General features: G+C 36.4%; 1 long non-coding RNA gene across 1 annotated transcript; it reads left to right on the top strand.

Moving 5' to 3' along the window:
* The first annotated feature begins 219 nt into the window (after positions 1–219).
* Positions 220–25840, top strand: LOC106147287. Its single transcript, XR_001232110.1, has 3 exons — positions 220–279; positions 24989–25102; positions 25740–25840. It is a non-coding gene; the product is annotated as an uncharacterized LOC106147287 (long non-coding RNA).

Here is a 25840-nt window from a genome sequence, read left to right as displayed (position 1 = left end):
TGCATTGAATGTAGAATTTTTAAAAAATTTTCCTTTTAATTAGCTCCATTAGGCATTGATCATTTAGGAGCAATTTCAGTGTACCTGTACACTTTCCATACTTTTTGTTTTTGCGAACTTACAGTTTTATTTCATGAGGTCTGAGAAGACAGATGATATGATCGCAACTTTTAAAATTTATAGAGCCTTGATTAACGACTTAAATATGCTCTATTCCAGAGAATGTTGGATATGCTGATGAGAGAAAGGTGTGCTCTGCTACTGTTGGTGAAATGTTCTGTAAGTATCTGTCTATTGAAGAAAGTGAGCTGCTGAAGTCCCCACTGTAATTCCATGACAGTTAAATTCTCTCTTTAACCTTAATAATATTTGCTTAATATATTTGTGGTAGTCTATATTAGGTGCATTTATGTTTATAATTATTAAATTTTATTGCTGAATTGAAAATACTTAAAAATATATAATATTTTTTCTTTTCATAGCTTTTGACATGAATATTATTTTTGTTGTCTTTTCCATGTTGTATCTATTTTAAAATTTCTAATGTCAGTCCATGTGGATCTTTACCAGTTATGTAAGTTTCTCGTAGGGAGAATGTAGTTAGTTTTTTTTGCTTGTTTTTGTTGTTGGATTTAGTTATACAATTAGCCAGTCTATGTCTTTTAATTGTTGAATTTGATCCATTTACATTCAAAGTTATTATTGATAAGTATGAACTCCCTCCTATCATTTTATTTGTTGTATTTTGTGCATATGTGTATGTTTTCACACTTTTCATTCTTTATGTTTATAATTTTATGACTTTCTGTTATCTTAAGTTTTGATTATATTTTTACCTCTTGTGTGACTTTTTACCTCTTGTGTGCTTCCAGTAAACTATATATATGCCTTGTATATATACTACATATATATACATATGTATATTCATCATAGTAGTTAGTATGCTATTTTGTGTAGAACTCCTTTAAAATATTTCTTCTCATGCTGATCTGCTATTGATGACTACCCCATTTGCTGCTTTTTTTGCAAATACTTCATTACTCCTTAATTTCTGAGAGATGATTTTATTAGTTATAGTATTTTCCTTGGCCTTTTTCTTTCATTATTGTGAATACAGCATTACATTCTCTTCCAGTATATAAAATTTTGCTCCTAAGTCTGTTTAAATCTATGGACCTTTCTCTTATATATGATTTAATACTTTTCTCTTGCTCTTTTAGAATTTTCTCTTTTTTCTGGTATTTCTAACATTTTCACTATAATATGCTTGATGAAACTCTGCTTTTATTGAAACCATGTGGGAGTTATTTGAGCTCATTAGGTCAACATATTCATAACTTTTTGAACATTTAGCAAGTTTTCAGCTATTACATTGTGAAATTATTTTTCAATGACTTCCCCTTTCCTTACCTTCTGGAACTTCCATACCTTAATCTTTTTCTAATTTCTTGCCTTGTTTTGTTTTCTTTTGTTTTGGTCTGACTGGGTTGACTCAAAAAGCTTGCCCTCAAGGTCCAAAATTATACAATTTTCCTGTTCTAGCCTGTTTTAGATCTCAATTCTATCTTTTATTACAGTAATTTTAGCTACAAGCTTTCTAAATGGTTATTTTTTTATAATTTCTTTCTTTCATGCATTTCTCCTTCATATCCTGAGTTATCTTTGTCATTTCTTTGTACCATTTATCTTTGTTCTCCTGGATCTTGCTGACATTTAAAGATAATTATTTTATATTCTTTTTTAGACATTTACAGACTTTGTTTGAACTGAGATTTTTTTTGGAGATTTATTCTTCTTTGAAGGTCTCATATGTCCTTTGTTTCTTGTGTCCTTCTCTTGGTGTTTGTCCTTGTAGTATTAATATTTGTTTCTTCAGATTTTATGAAATAGCTTTTATTTTAACTTATTTTGCCTTTAAGTGGAATATAGTATATCTCTTTGGTATTTTTTATGTTTTGTTGTAGGCGAGCTCAAATGCAGAATCTCTGTATGATGCCTCCCTCTATGCTTGATGCCAGCAGTGTCTACAAGTGTTCTAATAATTTAAACTGTGGAAGTTCATGAAGGCAGTTTTACAACTATTCAGTGGATCTAGGGTCCCAAAGGTGTTTGTCTTTGGGTTGCACAGAATTGATTGTGTATTGCACATTGTCTTGTGGCAGCAGCTTCTATAGTCTCAATGGTTTGGAATGTGGGGAACATTGTCCCTGGGTTCCTCAAGATAAGCACAGGTGACATTAAGAATTGTGGCACATAGGGGCTGGGGATTTAGCTCAGCGGCAAAGCTCCTGCCTGGCAAGTGCAAGGTTGTGAGTTCGGTTCCCGGTACCGGAGAAAAAAAAAAAAAAAAAAAAAAAAAAGAATTGTGGCACCATAAGTTATAGTTCCTGAGCCATAAGAGGTGAAAGAAACCTATCCTGGGGCTCTCAGGAAAAAAGGCTTGAAGTACCTGAGCCTGTGGTACTGGCAGACACAATTGTGGTTATACAGTATGAGTTGGGGTTTTCCCTAAGTCTTGCTGCATGAGCACAGGTAGTGTTGGTGTCTATGGCACTGGTAACCATCAATTTGAGGTTTGAACCACAAAGCAAACCTACCTAGGTTATATGGTTGTAATTGAACTGGTTCTAGGGCTTATAGAGGTAGTCCTATAGGACATAGGTTGTACTTTCATATTTCCCAGGGGACAAGCATACATAGTACCAGGAATTTGCAGTAGCATTTGTGATACAAAGTATGTAGGTTTTAGAAGAGATGTTCTCTAGGTCATCCACGGCATGTACAGATCATCTGAGCTTCTGGCTGTGGTATCCATGCCATTGGAAGCATAGGATCTGGAAGAGACCACCTCTAGGAATCATAGGTTGCGAATTGGGAGTGCTGCAATTATAGGAATTTATGCATTATCTTTCCCTTTGCTGGGCAAAGAGAAGTGACTTATTTTGACTCAGAGCTTCACTGTATCGTCAGCTGGCTCTGGGATAGAAATCACACTGTGAAAGAGCCTGGTAGAGGAATGCTATTCATGTCACGGTGGTTAGGAAGCAGAGAGAGAAAGAAGCTGAGGACAAAAACACACTATACCTTTCCGGGCCACAACCCTGTGACCCAACGCGAAGCATGTCCCACCACCTGACAGCACATTCACCTGTACTTATCAATGGATGGATTCGCTGATGAGTCTAGTACTCCTTCATGATCTAATCATGTTCCATAAGCCCCGGCTCTGAACATGAGACTTTTGGGGGATATTTTAGATCTAAGCCTAACAAGGCATGTGTTTCATATAATATGTACTATTTTTTCACCGTGGGAAAAAATAGCACATTCATTAATTGACCTAAATATATGGCTTCTCTGTAACATGCAAAATAAGAAAAAGAATATAAACAAACATTCTGAGTGATTAGGATTTCAAGATTTTTTCTTATTTAGACAAGATGTATATATTTAATAAATATTTTTACTGTAAATGAGAATAAATCTAAAATTTTAAACTACTACATAGATCTTAGAAAACTATTTTGAAGCTGACATATTAACCACAATTACTCTTGATGTGATTCAATTTGCTTAAAGACAAATTTATATTTTTCTTAATCATAAGTACAGTATCTAAGTTATTTGAGCAGTAGATTTGATTAAGTTCAGGAAGAACATATCAAAACATAAAATATATGCTTGAATTATAATTAATTTTGATAATTCAAAAGCCATAATTTCTTTGTTAAACCAGTAATATCAAACTAGTCTGATTTGCAAATGATTGAAATACTATGTGAACTTCAATTCTTAAAATATCTCAATTATTGTATGTGAAAATATTTTTTACATGGGAAATATTAGTTTAGTTTAAATAATTTCTATGAATTTAGGAGTATTTAATTTACATAAGATTTATCTTTAAGAAATTTAGAATACAGGTTCTATAAGTGATTTTGTAAGTTCATTTTATTACACTGTCTGAAGCTGGGAAGATATTTCCCAAACGTGATATATATGATGTTATATATATATGTGTGTGTGTGTGTATATATATATATATAAAACATCATATATTGTATATAAAAACATATATATATTTTTTAGCTTTAATTCTAAAACTTAAGCTATGAATCAGGCATAAACCAATAAATACAATATATAAAAGTGTTCTTTTACATAAGACCACTTATAAAATAGATTCTTACTGCCATTGTGCCCTTCATTTTATATCTTACCGAGATTATAGTTATTACAGATGGGACAAATTGAGGTTACCTGCTAACTCTGAAGGCTAAAGGGTTCACATCGGTATTTGTGAGGAGGCTAATACAGTTTGTCCCGATATGTAATCTGAAAGGTGGGGCAAAAGAAAGTTTGGGTAATAAAAAGAGGAAAGACCAAGTAGATGTCTGGGTGTCATCAAACCCCATATGTGTGGATAAATTATCCAGTCAATTTAAATTAACTTTTCACATCAACTAATTGCATTTAAGGCCTCTCATCCTCTCAGGGGGGTCGAACATGGAGAGGAGGATTAACTACCTCGTGACATTAGGAGGCTAGGTAAGACAGGAATAAAGTGTGGAACACGTACAGATACTGAGGGACAGATCAAAGAATTCAAAGGTGCTGAAAGTTGGTGAAAAGGGGAGGGAATCATCAAATGGTGCAAGAAAGTTATTTAATAAAGGAAAGGACAGGTTTTAGATGAACCCATTTGGGAAGATCTCAAGTTTTTCAAAAAGTCTATTGATATTCCCAATTATCCTTTGTGGATTGTTACCAATCTTAGATTCTTAACCAAATACATGCCACAGAGGAAGGGCATATTGTTAGCAGAGAAACAGACAATGAGAAGCCCAGTGAAGTGAGAATTACTTATGGAATTAAGGATGTAATCAAACACAAGAGGTCTCAAAACACAATTATGGGTGGGCCGGTAATATAGCTCAGCAGCACAGCATCTACCTGGCAAGAGCAAGGTCCTGAGTTCAATTCCTGGCAATTCCCAGTACAAAAAAAGAAAAATGAAAGCAAAAAACCCACAATTATGGAGAATTTTCCTTAACTCAAATAATCAGACATTGAATCACTCAGGAAAAAAGAGTAAGAGACTATTTCCAGGAAGATGTTTGTTAAAGCAGAAAAAAGTTCTGCCAGAGGAATCCCATTTCATAAAAGCAAAGTAATTGCCAAGCATGCAACAACACACAAATACGTGGAGCACTGGATTAACAATTGTGACTCTCTACGAGAAGCAATTTCCCTAATCATGGAGGATATGGAGAGTCTGCAAAACTGACATAAGTACCTTGCTAAGAGCATCACAGCCTGAGGAGAGACCATCACTTCATTCAAGTCATGGCACCAGAAAATTGTAAAATAAAGAGAAATAATCCACATTTATACAGTGAGAGACTACTCAAAAGGATTACTGGCTGAGAATGAAAGTTCTGATCTCAAAAATGCATAAGCACCTCAAAGTAAAACCAAAAAAGCCTTCTCTGTTTTATGTAGCAGTAAGCAACTTGCGAGTAGAAGTTGCGGAACTGAGGGCAAGTGAGCACACTACGTGAAGTGAGCAGATTACGTGATTGGTGCAGTTTGACAGGAAATGTGATTTGCCATGGTCAGCTGATTCTCAGGATAAGTGAATAAAGAAGCATGTTTTGCGTTTTAGTGTTTGCTGAGGCTTGGGGTCTGGCAATGTTCAGGGGCTTGGAATAAGACAAAAGCATCACTAAATGTTATGATGGGAAAACAGAAGATAAGAAATGTGTAATTTTAAATGCTAGATCAATAATTTTTGTGTTGTTTTAAATCATTGCTTGTTACACCACCATTAGAAAACTAGCAAATGTATATATTTAGGAAGAGAGATGAAAATGAAATATCTAACTATCCATCTGGAGATGTTAGAAAAAAAGTAAACAACGTAATCCAGTAAAGTGGAGATGTGATAATAAAAAGCACTGTGAAATAATACAGATAAAAGGTATTCAAAATGATACAAATATATTATATCCTTGTGTAAATACTTTTTAATAAAATGAACATTTTAAAAATAAAATTTCTGTATATCTTGCTGAATGAGATACAAGTAGAAACAGAATTTCTAAAACAACACTGTATTTGTTATTAAAAATATTCCCACAAACTAATGTTTGGTCTAATGGCTTCATTAGTGAATTATTTTAAGTACTTAGAATAGAAATAGGAATTTTGCAAAAATCTTCCAGAAGAGGTACACAGTGAGAACTTTTACCAGGTCCTTTTATAAGCCTTGAATGACACTGATATTGATATTTGGAAAGGATTGAACTGGAAAATAAATTAAGTGTTATCATATCTTATGAACATAGCTATAAATACAAAGCACAAAATATTAGCAGATTAATCACAATGATTAATAAGATGATGTGTACTGACCCACGACTTTTATTCCAGAGATATAATGATTGAATGCTTTCACAGAACATATCAGTTTAATTCAGTGTATTAATACAATAAAAAGAAAAAAATCTCTGTACATTCAGAAACAAAACAATATTTGATAAAAGTCAAAATAATTTATTATTAAAATTCTTATAATACTAGGAATAAAGGACATTTCCTTAATCTAATAAAGCATCTATAACATACACATACACACACACATTAAACTTCATAATTGTGCTCGCTTCGGCAGCACATATACTAAAATTGGAACGATACAGAGAAGATTAGCATGGCCCCTGCGCAAGGATGACACGCAAATTCGTGAAGCGTTCCATATTTAAAAAAAAAAAAAAAAAAAAAAAAAAAACTTCATAATTAATCAGAACACAGCAAAAATTTTCACCAGCATATCTGGATTAAAACAAGAAGTCAATTATGATATCAGTTTTATTTAACATTTTCCTGAAAGTCTTTACCATTTTAAAAGCAAGTAAAATAAATATATCATATCCATGGGGAAAGAAATAAAGCTGTGATTGATATATATATTCACTTCAGGAAAATCCTTAAACTTAATAAGAGAATTTGAAAGTAGTGTTGGCTGTAAGATCATAACTGATAATAAAGCAATGTCATTACTATATATTTATATGAAACAATTAGTAAGGGAACAAAAGAAAAATGTTATTGAGGAGAAATGTTAGTGAAAACTTTAAATCTACTCATGAATTTAAAGAAAATATGTAACTCTTTTCTACTGAAATCTGCAAAACAGTATGGAAATAGATTTAAAAAAAACAGTAAATGGAAAGATATAGCATCTTCATACTTTAAAATACTCAACGTTTTAAGTTCTCCAAAATTTCAATTAAAATTCCACAAAAACCTTGCAAGTGTATATGTATGCGTGTGTATGTGATAATTTTACAACTTATACAATGGGGTAAAATTGTTCAAGAACATATAATATTAAAAAGCAAGCATGAATTGCTGCATTATTAGACAGCAAGAATTGGGAACCCACAATATTTTGGATAGTGTGGTATTTGTTCAATGATAGAAAAAGAACCAAATGAAGAGTCGAAAAATTGTCCTCTGTATATATGTTAAATAGATGGGTAGCAACAATGTCCCATTTCTACAACAGGAAAATGTTGGTGTTTTCAGTAAGTAGTACTGACCCAATTGGGACTTCACAGTAAAATATATCATTGGCTAAGTAAAAATGAATTCTGAGTCCATCATAGACCTAAACATGAAAGTCCAAACAATGCACTGATTGGAAAAAAGCATGATAGGATATTTTTTGCAGCTGGAACAAGCATTTCCCCAAGTACAAATCACATATCCATACAAAAAATTTGTGATACAGTGTACCATTTTAAACTGAAAATTTGGGGCTGGGAGTGGCTGAGTTGCCCTATGCTTGCCTAGCATGCAGTAATCTTGGAGTTAGATTGTTTACAAAATTTACATTTTTAAAAAAGTAAGGAAATAAGCTACAGTATGGCTGAATATATAGCATTCACAGTATATGTTCACACAAGTGACATGAATCAAAACATACACAGAAAACAATAAGAAAAAAGAAAACTCCTGTAGAAAATAAAGAAAACTTAAATGGACCTGTTAGAAATAAAGGTATAGAAAAAGTACAAAATATGTTATTCCTAAACTCATGCCTTAACTAATTATTATTCAGAGAAATGCATATTAAAAATTTAAAGCCATGTAATGGTATATCAGAGCCGCTAAAATTAACAGAAACAGAAACGAGCAAGTCCACACATGGGTGAGAAGGATCAGTCAGGATTCAGCTGCATCTGCAACCATTCTAATTGTTTTTTTGGCTGTGGGGGTTGAGTCAGACTCTCCCTAAGTCACCAAGTTGTGCACACCGGGCTCAGTCTTAGGATCCTCCTGTCTCAGCCTTTCAAAATGCTGAGGTTACAGGCATCTGTCACTACTGCCAGCTTCAATCAGGATATTTATGCATTGCTCGTAAAAGTGTAATTTGATACAACCACTTTTGAACATTGAGTGCTAATGCATAGTCAGGCGAAATATATGAAAATTATTTGGTCTAAATATTCCACACCTAAATGTGTACCCCAAGGAAATGAATGAATATTTTTACCGAACAAAATAACCATTTCATAGAGCATTCTTTGCCTAGACCAAGTGTTGCAACTTTTCAAATATGCTTCTACAAAGAGACTGCATAAACCTATTGTAGTATAATGACACATGGGCTTAGTACACAGAAATATAAAATAAACAAATTGCACTCTATTAAGCAAAATAAGTCAGATAACAAAGAGTACACCATCCAAATACTTGATGATCCCATGCAATGTCCAGTTATAGCAAGGCCATCCAATGGCTTAAGGGGATGTACTACATATCACACGACATTAAGTAGCTTCGTGAAGACAGTGTGAATCTCTACATATTTATTTTTGGTTATTTGCTCCCTATTGTCTGCACTTGAGCCATATCACCTGTTTTTCTTTCTTTTCCTGAAAGAAGCGCAGCTTTTACCCATTTTAAGCCAATCGTAACGCTATTCATTCTGTCTATAAATTTACTTGCATTTTTGTGTACTAAGACTCTTCTTTCCTTGGATATATTCTCCTTCTGTCTTCATATGACACCATAAATACTGTTACATCAAGAAAATATCTGCAGAACTCCCCATCTAAGTTAGATAAGCCCTGTCATTCTGTTCTAAAACCTTCTAGTGCTTCTTCGAAGCACTAACTGCTCCTTCAAATTTTTATTGTTTATAACTATTAATTGCATTTCTGCCTCCTCTGTCATAATGTGAATTATACCAGGGAAAGATCACTTAGGTCCTATATATTTTTCTATCTCAGAATTTATCTTGATGTTTGACACATAGTGGATTTTAAATATATTTGTTAAGTGAGTGAAAGATGGGCTGAAAGAATTTAAGGGAAGTGTTAAGTGGACAGCTTTTGGTACTACAAAGGTCAAAGGTAAAATTTTACCTTCACCATTTACAAGTTGTTTTTAGATTTACATTGTTTACATTGACACTGTTTAAGATCTTGTAACTCTGGACCTCTAATTCCCCCTTTGTACAATAGGGAAAATTTACCTTTCCTTAGTAGCCTATTCAATTACTATGTTTGATTTCATGTCTTGCTCAAATTTCAACCCATGTAATACTCACGCTTCCCTTTATCAATGATCTTTACCTTTCATGATCACCCTAAGCACTGTAATTTGCATTGAAATTTCTAGGGTGTAGTCCTGCTTTAGATTTAAAATAATGCAGTCTAAAATCAACAAGAATAAGAACTGTATTTTTCACTGAAGACCGCCAGTCCTCACACAAAACATCCAGTTGTTTGCTGTAAATATACTGCAGTGCTGGATACTGGCAGGTTGTTTACACAGGTGGCAGACTTCTTTACATTTACAAAAGGAAAGGCTGTAAGCGCCTTCTTATCTTCCTTATTGTACAGGTAAAGTGAACTGGTGTTGTAAAGGAGAGATTTGCTTTGGGTTTTAATTCTGGTGAGTCACAGATCCAGTAATCCCAGTCTCCTTTCACATGGTGCCTCTAAATTAGTCTAACACATCTGGATTAAGCCTGCTTCTATTACCAAATTACTCATTGGGAGATCATGGGAAGAAAAAAGAAAACTCCTGCAGGTGATGTAGATGCCATATTCAAAGGAAGTAGTGAAATCTTCGCCAACATTTTAAAAGATCAATCTTAAATTGTGACTTTATAGACAGATGTTCAAAAGCAACCAGATGTAGCTTCCAGAGGGAGCTTGCATCTGCAATGCATGAACTTGAGTATATTCAACAGAAAACAGAAATTATGAATTATTAAAATATAGACATATATTTTTGCCAATATAAGATTCTCACAAAAATTTTCAATTTCACAATTCGGTAATATTTAGTTCACAATTCAGTAATATTTACAAAGGTTGGAGCCACAACCTTTATCTAGTTTCAGACATTTTTGTCATTCCATATGCTTTAAGCAGTTATACTTCACATATTTTAACATAATAATTCCAAACATGGGATTGTTGCTTCCACTATATATTTAGATTCAAAACTAGATTTGCATTTTTGAAATAGTTGGCATAATTACAGGTTCATTTGGACATAACTAATCAATAAGTAATTAAATAAGAGTACCATATTTAAGTATTTAGCTTCTCACAAAATTCAAAATTGTTTGAACTTTGTAATCTAAAGTGCTTTACAAGACACTCCAAAATAAATGCACTTACTACCACCTACACATGAGCAAATTTCATTTCCCTGTGAAGCTAGGCGCTTTAGAGAAAGCAGTCTCTATTGGCTTTAGCTAGTGAAACATCTTTTGTTAACTGGCAAGACTGTTGATCTGGCCGCTCTGAAAGTCCCACTGCAGGGGGCTTTGCACTAAATGAGTGAGTTTATTAATTGGTATGCTCTCCTTTTTCCTAGGCTGGTAATGTGCTCTGGCTTTATATGTATAACAAGAGATTTCCTTGGTCAGAGCGATGCTTCCTCTTTGGAAACAGCACAGTACAAAGTGAAAAATATGGTCACATTTATTTATACTTGCCTCCTGTCTACTAATCTCATCAGCTTCTGGAATAAGCTCAGTACATGGCCAAATTCTGTCTCCTAATAGAGACTAACAGAAGCTCTGCAGATTGTTAATTCTTCATTCCTCTCCTCACTTCTTCTCACTAAATTCTCTTTCCATTTTAATTCTTCCAGCCTGTCGCTATCTAAACTGCTTCAGCTTCTAAGCAAATGCATATTTACTGTGGAACGTATTGAGTGTGCCAAATCAGTGCCTTATGTTTTAAAGCTTAACAGAAATGTAGCTAAATTTAATCCCCATCTAAGAGTAAGACACAGAAAGTGGGGAGCTTCAGATTATATTTATATTCATTATGATTTAAATTTACCTTTACTCTTGGAACATAGCTCTTTAATGCCTATTATTTATAAATGATCCCAGGAACTGTGTAGCAAATAAGATTTAGCGGATGCCTGAATTTGTCAAATGAAAGGGAAGCTATTTGATAGACTTTTAACACTCACAGAGAGATTTGAATGCATAAAATCTAACCATTTCATTTTATTTTGGGGAAAATTCAAATACCTCAAATGGAAGAAAGTCGGTCAGGATTGTATATAGCATGTTAGTGCCAGAAGTGAGCAGGTTTTTTCTTTTGAAAAATTAGAATTGTGTAAAGACCCTGAATTGCTTAGCTGTGTGAAGTTTAGTGGAAATAATGATGTCATAAAATTCTTGTAAAACATTTATTATGAGTCAGACACTTTTAAAGCAGAAACACAAATTAACACATTGTCTTTACCACATCTCAGTAAAGCTAGATATTTTATGGAAACATTAAACTTAGGGTTTTCACTCAGACATCCAGCTCCACAGTCCAGAATCTTCACTGCTGCAAGACAAAGCCCTGAAGATTTGAAAGTAAGCATGTGGTGGCCCACACGCCAACAGTTAAAGCAGTATGCAGAGGCATAAGAAGATGGCTCTTATGAAGAGAGAAGCAGGGAATAGATGCCTCAGGCTAAAAAGATGCAAGAAATGAGGGAAAGAAAGGAGGAGAGAGGAGGAGGGCTATCACAGGAGGAAGACAAGCAGAAAAATAAAAAGGATAAAAATTACCCAATCATCTACTACTTCTTATGAAATCAAGCCTTTTTTACACCACAATCATTTTTGTGGGACTTCCCTTTGTCTTTGTAATAAATACAATTGTCTTTGATCATTTTAAGGCAAATTTCTTTTACTAATTTCTTGAAACTGAAAAATTCTTGTGATAGATAGGAACTAAAATTGGCTGTTTCTTACTAAGAACAATGTGTTAATCTGTTCTCTGTTACTATATTATAATACCTGAGTCTGGATACTTTAAGAAATAAACATTCATTTAACTGTAGAGGTTAAGGGCATGTCGTATACCACCAGGCAGTGCATGGAAAAGGAAAATATCATATCCCACTATACAGGAAGCCAAGAGTAATGACAAAAGGGCTGAGTTTGCTGTTTTCATAACAATATTCTGATAAGAATTAAGTCAGGTCTGTGATAGCTACATTAAGCCCTTCCAAGGGCACACCTGCAATTATATAAGGACTTATCACTAGGCCTTGCCTGCTAATGGTCCTACTGTCTCAACACTACCACATCGAGGACCAAGCTTCCAGCATGCGCAACCTTCATGGTACAACCTCCGTCCAAGCCTCAGCCTTCTGCCCATAGATCCTGTCCTTCTCCCAGTGCAAAGTACATATAATACCTGCCAGACAGTCCCACAGTCTTAAGTCATTGAAGCTTCACTCAAAAGTACAAGTCCAAAGACTCTGCTGAAATGCAAAGTAAATTCTATTAGGTATTAGCCTACGAAATTTAAGGAAAAGCAAATCACATATTTCCACAATTCAATATGGGACAGGGATAGGAAAACAAAAATGTATCATTTTCCAAAATGGAGAACGAAGAAAGTGAACAGGTTGAAACTCATCAGTGCAGACATCCTGTGCACACTGTGACAAGCGGTGTTGCCCCAAAGCTTTCAGCAACTTCGCCCCTATAGTTTTCCCTGCTCCATTTGGCTACTACCTCAGAGGGCAGGTAGATGCCTGAAGCTTTCTTGGGGAAGTGGTTCATGCTGCGTCTAGCTCTGCCTTTCTGGGGTCCCCAGTGGCTCCTCATTGGGGGCCCTGACTGCCAGAGCCTTCTCTCTGGCTTGCCTAGCTTTTGATGGTTTTTTTTTTTTTGGGTTTTGGAAATCATGATAGAAATCACCATAAACCCATAACTCTTCCATTTTGCATATCTGCAAAAACAGCATCACACAGTTGCTAATAAGTCTGCCACCAACACAAGCAGTATTTAGACTTGCTTGCACCACCACAGTAGCCTGATAGAGCACTGCCAGAAAACAAGGGGGTTCCTGGGCAGTAAAAATGAGAAGGGTCACCCATCCCGGAAACCCTTCTACCTGAGAGTGGCTCTGGACCTATGGAAAAAGAGGCAGCCTTATGGATTTCTGAGATGCCCTTGGCCTCTTAGCCTGTCTTGGCAATTTGCAGCCCGAGTGTTGTCTTGAGAAAGCTGCAGCTTGGCCACAACCTTACAAACGTTTTACTTATTATTTTTACACCTTCCGCAATCAAGCTGGGAAATTTCCAAACCTTTGATTTGTTTGCCTTTGTTCTCAAATCACAATAGAGAAAACCAAATAATAAAATAAAACAAAATAAAATAAAAAAGCCAAAATACCCTACATAGTCTCATCCTTATATTATTTAAAATTTTTTTCTACTGTTTCTCCATCATCCTTAAATTTCACCTTTCATGAAGTTCTAGGGCATAGACACAGTTAAATGAAATTCATTGTAATTGTGTAGCAAGGCTAGCCTCTGTTCCAATTTTGTCCCCAGCTTTCTGGCCATCAGAGACCCTCATGGAATAATGCCTACATGAGTCCTAAAGACACATAAAGCACCACATGTAATGACAGTCAGGTGTAGGTCCTTTTATCTCTCTCCCTTTTCTTTAAAGCCATGAGTATGCACTCATGAGAGATTCATCCTCATTCATCCTCATCTAATCCTTACCACTTTTCGAAGGCTCCAAATCTAAACATCACAGTTAGATTAATTTTCCTCCCCTTTAATACCTCATAGTGACAACTGAAGTTCAACATATGTTTCAGAGGGGAAAACTATGTTCACACAGTAGCATACAGTTTGCACTCATCTATGGTGAGGAACTGGCTGCAGAAAAGATGGCACTGATATTCTCATGCTCCACTCCATCCCCCCATCTGCTCATGCCCAGGTCTCAAGGTCTTTTTTGAGCCTACCCCCCAATGTGAATTCCACATAACACCTTCCTAACTACCTTTCTTAACTTGACGCCCTTAGTCCCTGTTATTCCAAATCTTTCTTTTCTCTTTCTTTTTCATTTTCCATTTCATTGTTCTCAAGGACTTCAAATAAAAGTGAGAAAAATGAGTACTTCAGGAGAAAAGTACTTCTTGTAGAGCAATACGCTAGATTCAGTAAATGACATTATTTGTAAAGTTCTATAGACTGTATCCTCCCAAAATCCACATGTTACAATTCTAAGCCCCAACATGACAGGTTTGGAAGTGGAGCCTTTGGGAGGTGATTATGTCACATGGATGAAGCCCTCAGCAAGGAGATCAGGGTCCTTACAAAATAGCTCACAGAGACCTCTCTCTCCTTTCATTGTGTGAGACAGAGACACTGGCTGCCTTAGTTACTTTCTTGTCGCTGGGATACAATACTTTGCATCCACAAGTCAAAGGAGACAATGTTTATTTTGGCTCACAGCTTGCAGAGGTTTTAGTTAATTGTCGGTTGGCTCCAAAGCAGGGGTGGCTTGTTAACAGGGCAGAGTAGAGAACCAGATCATGGGATGACAGCAGGAAATAGGATTGAGAGAGGAAGAAGGGAGAGGGACCCTTCCAGGCCATAGCATCAGTAAACCACCTCCTCCAATCAGGTTCCACCTACCAAATCACATGTAGTGGCCTAATTCATTGCTGAGTGTCCATCCCTGTGATCTAGTCACCTCCCAAAAACCCACCTATGACTGCATGGTGCTTTCGTGGGACGCCTAGACATAAACCATAACAATGTCTATGAATCAAGATTAGGAGCTTTAACAGATACTAAATGTGTTGGTAAATTAATCTAGCACTTTCTAACCACCAAATTAGCAAGAAATATTTTTGTGTTTGTAAGCAATGCATTTTGTGGTAGATTATCTAGCAGCCAAAGTACATTAAGGCAGGTCACATACTAATACTTGCATACCTGGACAGCAACGTATAATTCATAAAGATTTTCACCTAAGCCTCTTTTTTATTTTAAAGATTAAAAAAACTAACAAAACAACAATGAAGACAAAATCACAACAACACAAAAACACAACACAAAAAAGATATGAGACCTCAAAACAAAATGATAGAAAGTAACAGTGGTTGCTACATTACAAACTGTTATCTTCAATGAAGTTGCCCAGTCCACTAGGCATAAGAATGTAAGATTAATCAAACAATAAAAGATAGTAACAAGTAATAAACAAAAGAACAGCATTGGAAATGATGCAGAGCTTCACCGTACAAGATGGCAAGAGTTCAACAATGGTTCTTATACTGCATGTTGTTATTTTCAGATCAGTCATTCTGATTACTAGTGTACAATGCATTTATAATGTAAATGGGAAGACTGGATGCTTAGGCTTTCATGTTGAAATAGTTTATATTTTTATTAACTTAATTTCAAAGATTTTTTTGAAAAGGAACTGCTTTTTATCAGTATTTAGAATCCTTAAATTGAGTGGGACTTAATGAGAATTTGAATGTTTAAAATAGAATAGAAGTAAATGAATTAAAAAAAATGAAAAGAAAAAATAAATGTGAGGCATCGTAAAGTGCTTTGTCCATATTTTCTTGATACTAAAAAGCAAATCCTAGTTCTAGCACAGGGAACCTGAGTCTTAGTATAGGTTTTCTTTCATTCCACCAGCCTGTCAACACTCAGCATGAGACTTACTTTACAGCTCTAACAAGTAGGAACTTTTCATACTATCTTAGTTCCATTAATTGGAAAGGACCATCTACAACATGATATTTCAAAGATATTTTCCCCAACACTACATTTATTTTAAGGAAAATCTGCAGATATGCATTAAAAAGATATATAAGTGCATAGAGGAGTCATGAATAAAAATAATTGGACATTTTAAAAGCAAGCAAACTAGAATTTATATATCTAAATGAGTACCATCTTTCCAAGTAGTTCCCTTCAGAGAATACACACATAGCCTAGTGATGGTACCATTGCTCAAAGGGCCTTTGCAACTCTTCTTTGGGGAATGATTTCAGAGCCAGACATATTCACAGCTGACATAAAAACAAATCTCTTTAGACATAAGAATGTCAGACATAATTCTAATTAGACATATTTATTAGAAACGCATCATGAATTTCCTCTTAATAATAAAATATATGCAGAAAAGTTAAAAAATATCTTCCATTGGTGGTAAGCATTGTAAGAACAACTCAATAATTTCAAAATTAGGATTGAATATGTAGAAATGAGTAAAATTTAGTTTATTTGTTTTGATTTGTTACAAATCTTGCAAGTATCCCAGCTATGTAACAAGAACACCCTAACATTAGTTTGATAGCCATGTATCTTTCAGATGGCCTCACAGAAATACAATGGTGTTCTTTCAACAAATAGAGTATACCACTTCTAAGATGCTACATTTTAAAGATGAATATGACCAAAGAAAGAATATAGCATTTCGACCTTGATCATATTTTCTGGAATGCACTTTATCATCATCTATGTTGGGAATAGATTTAAAAATACCACACTCCTTCTATATGAAGTATTTGATTCAGTGTTGTCTTGATTCATTCATTTCTTCCATATTGTGTTGCTTTACCATGACTTACAACTTAAAAGATGCTTAGCATGAAGTTGGGTGACGAATATATAATTGCACCTCATTAGAACACATATAAAATGATCTGGAATAGGCAAATATATACAGGAAGTAGATTACTGAATTCCTGGGGCCAGGGGGCAACAGAGAAAGAATAAGTGTGTGTGTGTGGGGGAGAAGTGGAGCATGATTACTGATGGTTATGGAGTATCTTTTTTGAGTGAGAGAGAGTGCCGAATCCTAACCACTAGACCACCAGGGAAGATATCTTTTTTGAGTGATAAAAATGTGCTAAAATTGATTTTGGTAATCATTGCACAACTCTTAATAAGCGATAAGAAATTTCATTATATATTTTTAATGAGTGAATTATGTGAATTGTATCTTAACAATATTTAAAAAATAATTTCACACTTAAAATTTGCACATGACTCATGGAAACAATCAGTGGAAGTATGAACACTCAGGACAGCTGAGTGTGCATTAAAAACTAAGGTGCAGGGGCTGGGGATTTAGCTCAGCGGCAAAAGCGCCTGCCTGGCAAGCACAAGGTCGTGAATTCGGTTCCCGGTACCGGAGAAAAACCAAAAAAAAAAAAAAGAAAACTAAGGTGCAGACTGTAAAATTCTTACTGTGAGATATTGGTTGGATCACTCTCTTTCTCAGGATTTTTTCCTCCATTTCTAGAATGCAAATTTTAATATTTATCTGGCACGTTTTGTTTGTGAGGATAGTGTGAGACATCTCTTTAATGTGCTCCACATGGTCCACAGATAACAGCTATGCTATTGTTATTATTGTCATTTAAAGGTATTGTTTGAGCAAGGATGTGCTGAGACAACCCCCTCACAAATCTCAGTGACTCAAAACAGATGCATTTCTCATAACACACTCCAATGGTCCGCTACAAAGATTGTCTGAGAGATCTAGGTAATGATCGCTGTAGCACTATTCCCATCCCTGGGTACTTTGTTCCCTTCTTGCCAGAGTCTTGAGAATTATAGTCTGGAGAAGCAAAATTTCCTCTCGTCTGCATCATATAAATATCACATCCTTCTGTTCACATTAGCCAGAAGGCAGTCACATGGTGCCCACCCAACTCCATGGGGCGACTGAGAAATGTGTTCTTCTTGAATGCTCAGGAAGAAACAATGCTGGGCTTAAAACACTGTGTTTTCTTTACCACATACAATTTCTTTGTACTGGTAATAAAAGAAATATTTCTTCAACAGCCATAATAAGCGGTGGCTTTGTCAAGTAATTACAAAGTAATTGCTTTTTTGATCACCCTTTCTTCACTGGATTCATAGTTGCATCACCTTGGAGACTGCAAAGAGTCACAGTTTCATAACTATGTTTCCTTTGTGAATATCTTTGGTATCTGTTGAAGAAAGTTTAACTAACTGTACAGTGATCTTGCTTTGTACTACATTTCTAAGAACACTATTCCAATCAATAGCTTCACATGAGTCTTTCTTCTCCAACTGAAAGTGCTCATTTTGGAGATCTGATGCCCCAGTGTGTGCAAAGCTCCGTGCTATGTGAATGTGCACATTGAATGGTGGGTCCCACACTGCTACAACAGCAAAACTGGCTCCAGAGCACATGTCTGGCTTATGTGGACCTTTCTGGGTTCCAATTAAGTCTTCCACTTCCAGGACAAAGTTCCAAAACATATCATTAGCCTTTCCAGTAGAAATAATTAATATCAGGTCAGTTTGTCATAATGAGAAGAAATCAGTGCCTTCAATCTACTTTCCTTGTTTCCTGATCCAGCAGCAGCTGATACCAGGGAAGAGTATGTTGATAGAATTATGAGGTGCTACTACTATTAGTATTAAAGAATGGTAACTCAGGCATCTTTTCCCACTAAGTCTTAATTCTGGTCACTTCATTAAGTCTCCACAGCCTCTGTCACAGATATCACCATCTTTTACCTGGGTGATGTCAACAACTGTATGATTCAGTTCACACACCCTTCCTGCCATTCTGCTCTACAGTGTGTCGCTCCTCTTCTTGAAACCCACAAATTGAGTCCTCTTATATTTTATTGAAAGGGACACAGATTGTTTTCATCTTTGAAGAATGTATTATACTAAAAGATACATTGCCACTAATCTTTGTCAAAATACTCCCCCTCTCCCCACTGCCATGAATAAGGCAGATGAGGACACAACCTAATATTTTGTAATGAGCCTGTCTTTCCTTTGAATGGCCAATAACAGAAGCATTAACTGTATTTTTGTTTTTTTATTTTGTTTTGTTTTTGTTTTTGTTTTTTGTTTTTTTTTTCCTGTGCTGGGAATCGAACTCACTCCCTTGTGCTTGCCAGGCAGGCGCTGTGCCGCTGAGCTAAATCCCCAGCCCCATTGACTGTATTTTTGATTCATAAGGACACAAAAGACAGTTTCCAGAACTACTTCAGAAAGTGGCAAGAACAATGGGATAAGTGATTTTGGGGGCGGATTTTTAAGGGGTTAAAGGCAATATATCTTTTAATTCACTTTTTAAAAAATTAGCATCCTTTGTATTTTTGACCCCACTTATATATCAAAATTTCTTTCATGACTTCAAAAGTCCCACTGAATCTGGCGCTCCAGCTTATCCCAACTTGGAGAAAATATATATGATCAAATATATTTTGATATAAAAATAGACTGACATGTTTAACAAGCCCACATAAGAATGTATCTATCCAAGTTTATGTTCTCCCTTTGTGAGCAAACATTGAGGAAACCTTCACCCCTGTTTAGTTTGTCTCTACTTCCCCAAACATTTCCAGAGCAAATAATCTATCCATATAAAAAATAAATTGTGTTGTTTTATAATCTCAACACAATTCTGTGTTCCAAAGTATTATTAGTTAGTTCAGCTGACAATTTAATCCATTGAAAAACAGCTCCAACTGTATTTTGTTTGCTGAAATTAATCTAGTTCCCAGTTAAAAATGACATATGTCTGAGATGGAAATTGTTCAATAGGATTTAAGTTAATTTCTAAATACATCCAAGAAATGGTACATGCACCACCAACCATGATAGAAGTCTAATCTTTCAAAGGGACTGTTTCATGCAAAGGAAATATCTCTCTTGGGCATGTAGTTTCTCATCATTTTGATAAACATTACATGCTATTACCTTATTTCCAGCCCTTCTGTGTCACCTTCAATTTTTTTTTATTGTAGAAATAAAAAGGGGAAAACATTACCAGACAGACAACCTTTTACAAAATAGCAAAAGAACAGTACAGAAAATACAGATTTACAAAATGTTGTAGGAAATTAACAATGCCTGTTGTATTACATATTGATATCTTCAAAGTGGTTTCTCATGAAAACACATAGAGACATGCAATATTGATCAATGAAGGACTTATTAACAGTTTCTTTCAACAAAGAACTAGAAGACAGTAGAACAACTCTCATGTGAGTTGTTCTCATGTGAACTCTCCTGTATATGCATACATACAAAATTTCTCCTTCTTTCCCTTCTCTTTCCCCACATCCCAATTGCCCTTTACCCTTGAGTGTTTTCCTATCATTTCACAATGTCTATCATACCTTGTAGTTTTAATTAACTCTTTCACATTTTACACTAGTGAAACTATGTGGTGCTTGCACATGCATGTCTGACTTATTTCACGTATGTATGGTCTTTAGTCGTGACCATTTACCTATAAACGCCTCGAGTTTATCTTTCTTTAAGCTGAATAGTATTCCATCTTTCTTTAGCTGAATAGTATTCCATTGTATAAAACTACCACAATTTTGTTATCCAGTCCTCAGTGGATGGACATTTGGGTTGCTTCCACAATTTAACAATAACAAATTTTGCTGCTGTGAACGTATGTGCACATATATTGCTGTGATACAATGATTATAGATCTTCTGGGAAAATACCCAAAAGGGGAATAGCTGAGTTGAATGGGACCTCTAGACCTAGTTAGGAGGTTGTTGTTTAATTTCCAAATGTTTGTGGAGTTTTTGGAGTTCCTTTTGTCGTTAATTTCCAATTTAATTGCTCTGTGGTCACATAACACGCACAGGATAATTTCAATTCTTTTGCTTTTTGGAAGGTATGCTCTATGGGCTAGGATGTGGTCCATTTTAGAGAAAGACCCATGTGCTGCTGAGAAAAACGTGTATTCTTATGTTTTGGGATGGAATACTCTATATACACCTACTAAGTCCATTTGTTCACAGCTTTGGTTCAGGTCTATTATTTCCTTGCTAAGTTTTTGTCCAGTTGACCTATCTCTTCGCGTGAATGGGCTATTGAGGTACCCTGTTAAAAGAGTGTTATTAATTATATGGGTTTTCATGCCTGTTAACATTTGTCTTATATAATTTGAAGCTCTGATATTGGGTGCATATATGTTTATGATTGTTATCTCATCCTCTTGCAGTTTTCCCCTGACTAGTATGTAGTGACTTTCTTTGTTTCTTTTGATTGCTGTTTGTCTGAAGTTTACACTGTCTGCAAACAGAATAGCTACACCTGCTTTTTTCTGGGTTCCTGTTGCATGAAGGATTGTTTTCCACCCTTTGACTTTTAGCCTGTGGATTTCCTTTTGAGTAAAATGTGTTTCCTGTCTACAGCATATCATTGGATTTTGTTTTTTAATCCATTTTGCCAGTCTGTTTCTTTTGACTGGAGAATTGAGGCCATTCACATTCATAGTTATAACTGATATGTGTTGATTTATCATTGGCATGCTATTTACTTGTGTTGGTGTCCTACTTCTATGTGTTTACTTGCTTGCACTTGTTTACATTTCATTTCTACTGTTCTTGAAATTGTGATCAGATTTTTCTACATCTAGAATCTCTTTTAGTACCCTTTGTAATCCTGTTACATTACATTTCAACTGTTCTTTGTAGTGAAAATATTTTATTTCTCCTTTGAATTTGAGGGATAGTTTGGCAGGTTACATCAGTCTTGGTTGGAAGCTATTCTGTCTCAGGACTTGTAATACTTTGCTCCAAGCTCTTCTCGATTGGATGGTTTGTGCTGAGAAGTCTGGCGTGATTCTGATGGGCTTTCTGTTATAGGTAATCTGTTTCTTTTCTCTAGCAGCTTTTAATATTCTGTTCTCTTGCTGGAGATCAGGGAACTTGACTATTATATGTCTGGTGTAGTTTTATTTTGGTTGTGGTTGTTTGGAGGTCTATATGCCTCATTTACTGCATATCAGGTTCTGTTTCCATGCTTGGGAAATTTTCTGCTATTATTTCTGCAAATATTCTTTTTATGTCAGTTGTCTTGCCTCCAGCTGCTTTATTGACTAATATAAGTCTTACATTGTTCCCCTTTGCCTCATCTTGCAGCTGTTGAATTGATTTTTCCTGGATCCTTGTTGATTTTACGTGATCCTTTCTTTCATGGTCGCTAGCTGCCATGCTGTCTTCAAAGTCTGAGTTCTATCTTCAGCTTCATTTAAGTGGTTTTGGCAGCTTTCAGTGGCAGCTTTGTTTTCCTGGAAGTCTCTTTGAATCTGGATCATGTGTTTGAAGTCCTTTCTATATTTTTCATTTAACGCTTCTGTCCATTGCCTTTGTTCTTCTATTTTCTTATATGTTTCTTCTTCAGACTTTTGAGCAGTTCTTTCATTATTGTTGTCATTTCACTTTTTGCCTGAGAGATTATTTCTGATCTCATCTCTTCTATGGCCTTATGGAGTTGTTTCTTTACTTCCATTTCAATCACTTCATCTACTTCAGGCATGTGTTTACCAGTTCTCCTATGTTGATGTCTCCTGGACTTGTTCTGAGTGGGGTGGAGTTCTGCGATAGTGTTTTAGTCCTTCGTTTTGTCATGTTTGCTACGGAATGCAGAAAGCTCAGTTTCCCCCTTTGGTGGGTGCACAGCAAAGGCCACTAGTGTCCCTAGTTTTCCTGTTGGTCAGATTTGCCCCTCAGTGACCCCTGAGAAGCACTACTTAGTCTCAGGTTTTCTAGCAGTTGTTGATTTGTATATAGTTACCCTAGGTCTCAGACGCAGGCATTGGTGTCAGCTGATGGCACATCATCTGATCCAGCGTCCCCTTGCAGTTCAGGGCATGTATACGGCCCAGACTTGTGTTGCACTGGTGTGACAGTCCCGGTCCAGTGGACCTATGTCCCCAGGCAGTTCAGGGTATAGGCAAAACCCAGACACAAACTGCAGGGTCGACAGTTTGTGAACCACCTGATTCTGTGTTTCCATTCAGTTCAGGACACATACAGGAACCAGATGCAACAATCCCAAACTGCCCATACCTGCGACCCCCCAGGGTGTCCAGGCACAAGTATAGTAAAATGGACTTGAGCCGCTGGACCAGCAGCTCTTGAAGCACTCACACTTTCAGCACAGGGTGCTCACAGGCAGGACCCACACATGAACCCCAGTGAGAGCAGTCCCTGGGGCTTCTGAGCCAGGACTTCCTGTCTTCCACAGGTGCACGGAGGGCAGAAACTCAGACTGTAATGGCGTAGGGGTCCTGGGTTGCCCACTCTGCCCTCAGGAAGTAGATGGGAAATACCTGGCTCTCTCTGTGAGTTTCAGCTGGGAACAATGGTGGTGTGAGTAATGCATGGAGTCGAACCAGGGGACCAGCAACTCCTGGAGCACTCACTCACTTGGCACAGGGTGCTCACAGCCACCTTCAATTTTGACTCCCTCATGAGTCTGGGGACAAATCAGGTTAGGTCACAGCTACTCCTTTCAAATGTCACCCTACTGTCTTTATTCCACATTGGTTAAGGCAATGATTCTCCAACAGCTAACATCTTTGAAGATTGGAAGTAAAGACAGAACTCTGGGTTTGAATTTTATTTTCTATACTAGAGTGCCAAGTAATTTTGCACAACAGCCTTTGTGTAACTCCTGAACTCTTACTAAGTTTTTTTGCTACTTTCACCTTTGTAGTTTTGAACTCTGCCAGTTTCTCAGCCAGAGTCAATAGTCACACATAGGCCTTTCTTGTTCATTGTGTCACCTTCCTCAAACAACAGCATGGAGCCAGAAAAAAAAAAAAAAACACATTGGAAAGGTTGTGCTTTAAGGGTGACTTCATTGATTAGGAATATATCCTACCATGTCAGAACAACTGAGGGAACATCTACTGGCTTTTACACGTTGGGTTCACTAGCTCCTCTAAAACTCCAGGACAGCAGTAGGTAGTCAGAAATCATTAGTCTTAAGGTAATGACTCAGCAAGAAAATAAAAACAGTAAACTTGGCCTTGAATAGAAGCTGTGGGCTCCAAGAAACATCTGGGTAAACAGATTTATGAAATGTCAAAGATTAACATTGATATTAAAGTATTAAACTAGGACAGAGAGCTCTGGTTCAGCTTTCCTTTGGGAAATGTTTGTCTGAGTCTGCTCTGACTGCTATAGGAAACCATCATAACCTCATGCAACAGAAATTTATTTTCTCACTGAAGAAGAGGCTGGAGGCCCATGATCAGGATACCACAAGGTTTGAATTCTTGTAGGATCTGTCTTCTTCACTTATAGATGGTTGCTTTCTCTTGTGTCCTCATTTAGTTTCCTGTGGTATTTGTGAGAAAGGGGAAGACAGAAATAGCTAAAAGGACTGACAGACAGACAGACAGACAGACACACACACACACAAACAGGTATCTGTTCTCCTCTGTATACAGGTATTAATCCTATAGGATCAGAAAGATACTTTTTTGAGCTCATTTAAACATAATTATCTACAGGAAGACCCTATCTGCAAGAATAGTTGTATTGGTTGGTAAGGGTTCAGCATTAACATTTGCAGGGAACAAGTCTGTCTATAGTAGTATCTTTGAGAATATCGTGGATGTAATAGGCTAGGTTAGTGTTTGAACATCACATTCACAAAGTTTGACATTTGCAGTGGTTATTAAATTTACACTAATTGGGGGCTGGGGATTTAGCTCAGCAGCAAAGCGCCTGCCTGGCAAGCGCAAGGTCGTGAGTTCGGTTCCCAGTACCGGAGAAAAACCAAAAAAAACAAAAAAAACAAAAACAAAAAAAAATTTACACTAATTGCTTCTGACTACTGCTGCCCTAACTTTCCACAGAAGTGTGTCAAAACCAGAAGACATTCCCTCACTGGCCTCAACTGTGGATCTAAAACACGAAGAGGATGGAATCCAAGCAAGACGAGGAAGAAGTGGAAATTCTTAGGCTGGAAAGTAGGAGCTTACTTTTATTTATTTATTTTTCTATTTACCTGTCCAGGGTGGTGAGAGACCTCTAAACTCATACCCAACATTCAACCAATGCCATTCTTATTTGGTATCATTAAGTATTTGTAGCTAATATTAAATTTGTTTGAACAGGTCTATGACTTAAAAAGGACTGAAATCTATAAAATACATTTAGGAGTTAGCAAACTCCAGTTAGTATCACTGTTATGGTTGATACATTGGAGTCTAGAGGTTTGGCTAAGTAACTCAGCAGTTCTGCATCTTGAGGTGAAAAGGACATGCCCTTACCCTTCTGGGATGCTGTTCATTGTGTCAATTTGAGAAGTTTAGAAGGTTAACTACCTGACTCACCAGGGCGCCAGGGCTTACTTTGTATTCATCCTAAGCCGGTGCAAGAGGAAGGCATGCAGAGGGTGTGGGTGTAGAGGGCCACCCTCCCCCTGAGGGTAGGTTGCATAAAAGAAGGGAATTGAGAAAGGACTGCCTGCTGTTTCTTCAGAGGAGCTCTAGCCTTCACCTTCAGCTTGGTCATCTCCCATCTCCCGGCTTCTGGTGCAGACTGTTCAGCTTCCTCCTGGGACAATTCAGCCTTCTGATATAGATTGTCTGGTCTTTGTTGTAGATTCTTCAGCATTCTGTCACAGACCCATCAGCCTCCTGATACGGATTTGCACAGACACTGGAGTGAGCTTCAGGCCTGAAACTGGGCTCTTCAATCTCCAG

The sequence above is a fragment of the Chinchilla lanigera genome, unplaced genomic scaffold (assembly GCF_000276665.1).
Source record: "Chinchilla lanigera isolate Chin_1 unplaced genomic scaffold, ChiLan1.0 scaffold00138, whole genome shotgun sequence".
In the NCBI taxonomy this organism is placed as follows: domain Eukaryota; kingdom Metazoa; phylum Chordata; class Mammalia; order Rodentia; family Chinchillidae; genus Chinchilla; species Chinchilla lanigera.
Note: the sequence above shows the minus strand (reverse complement) of the source record. Positions and strands in the feature narration are given on the sequence as shown.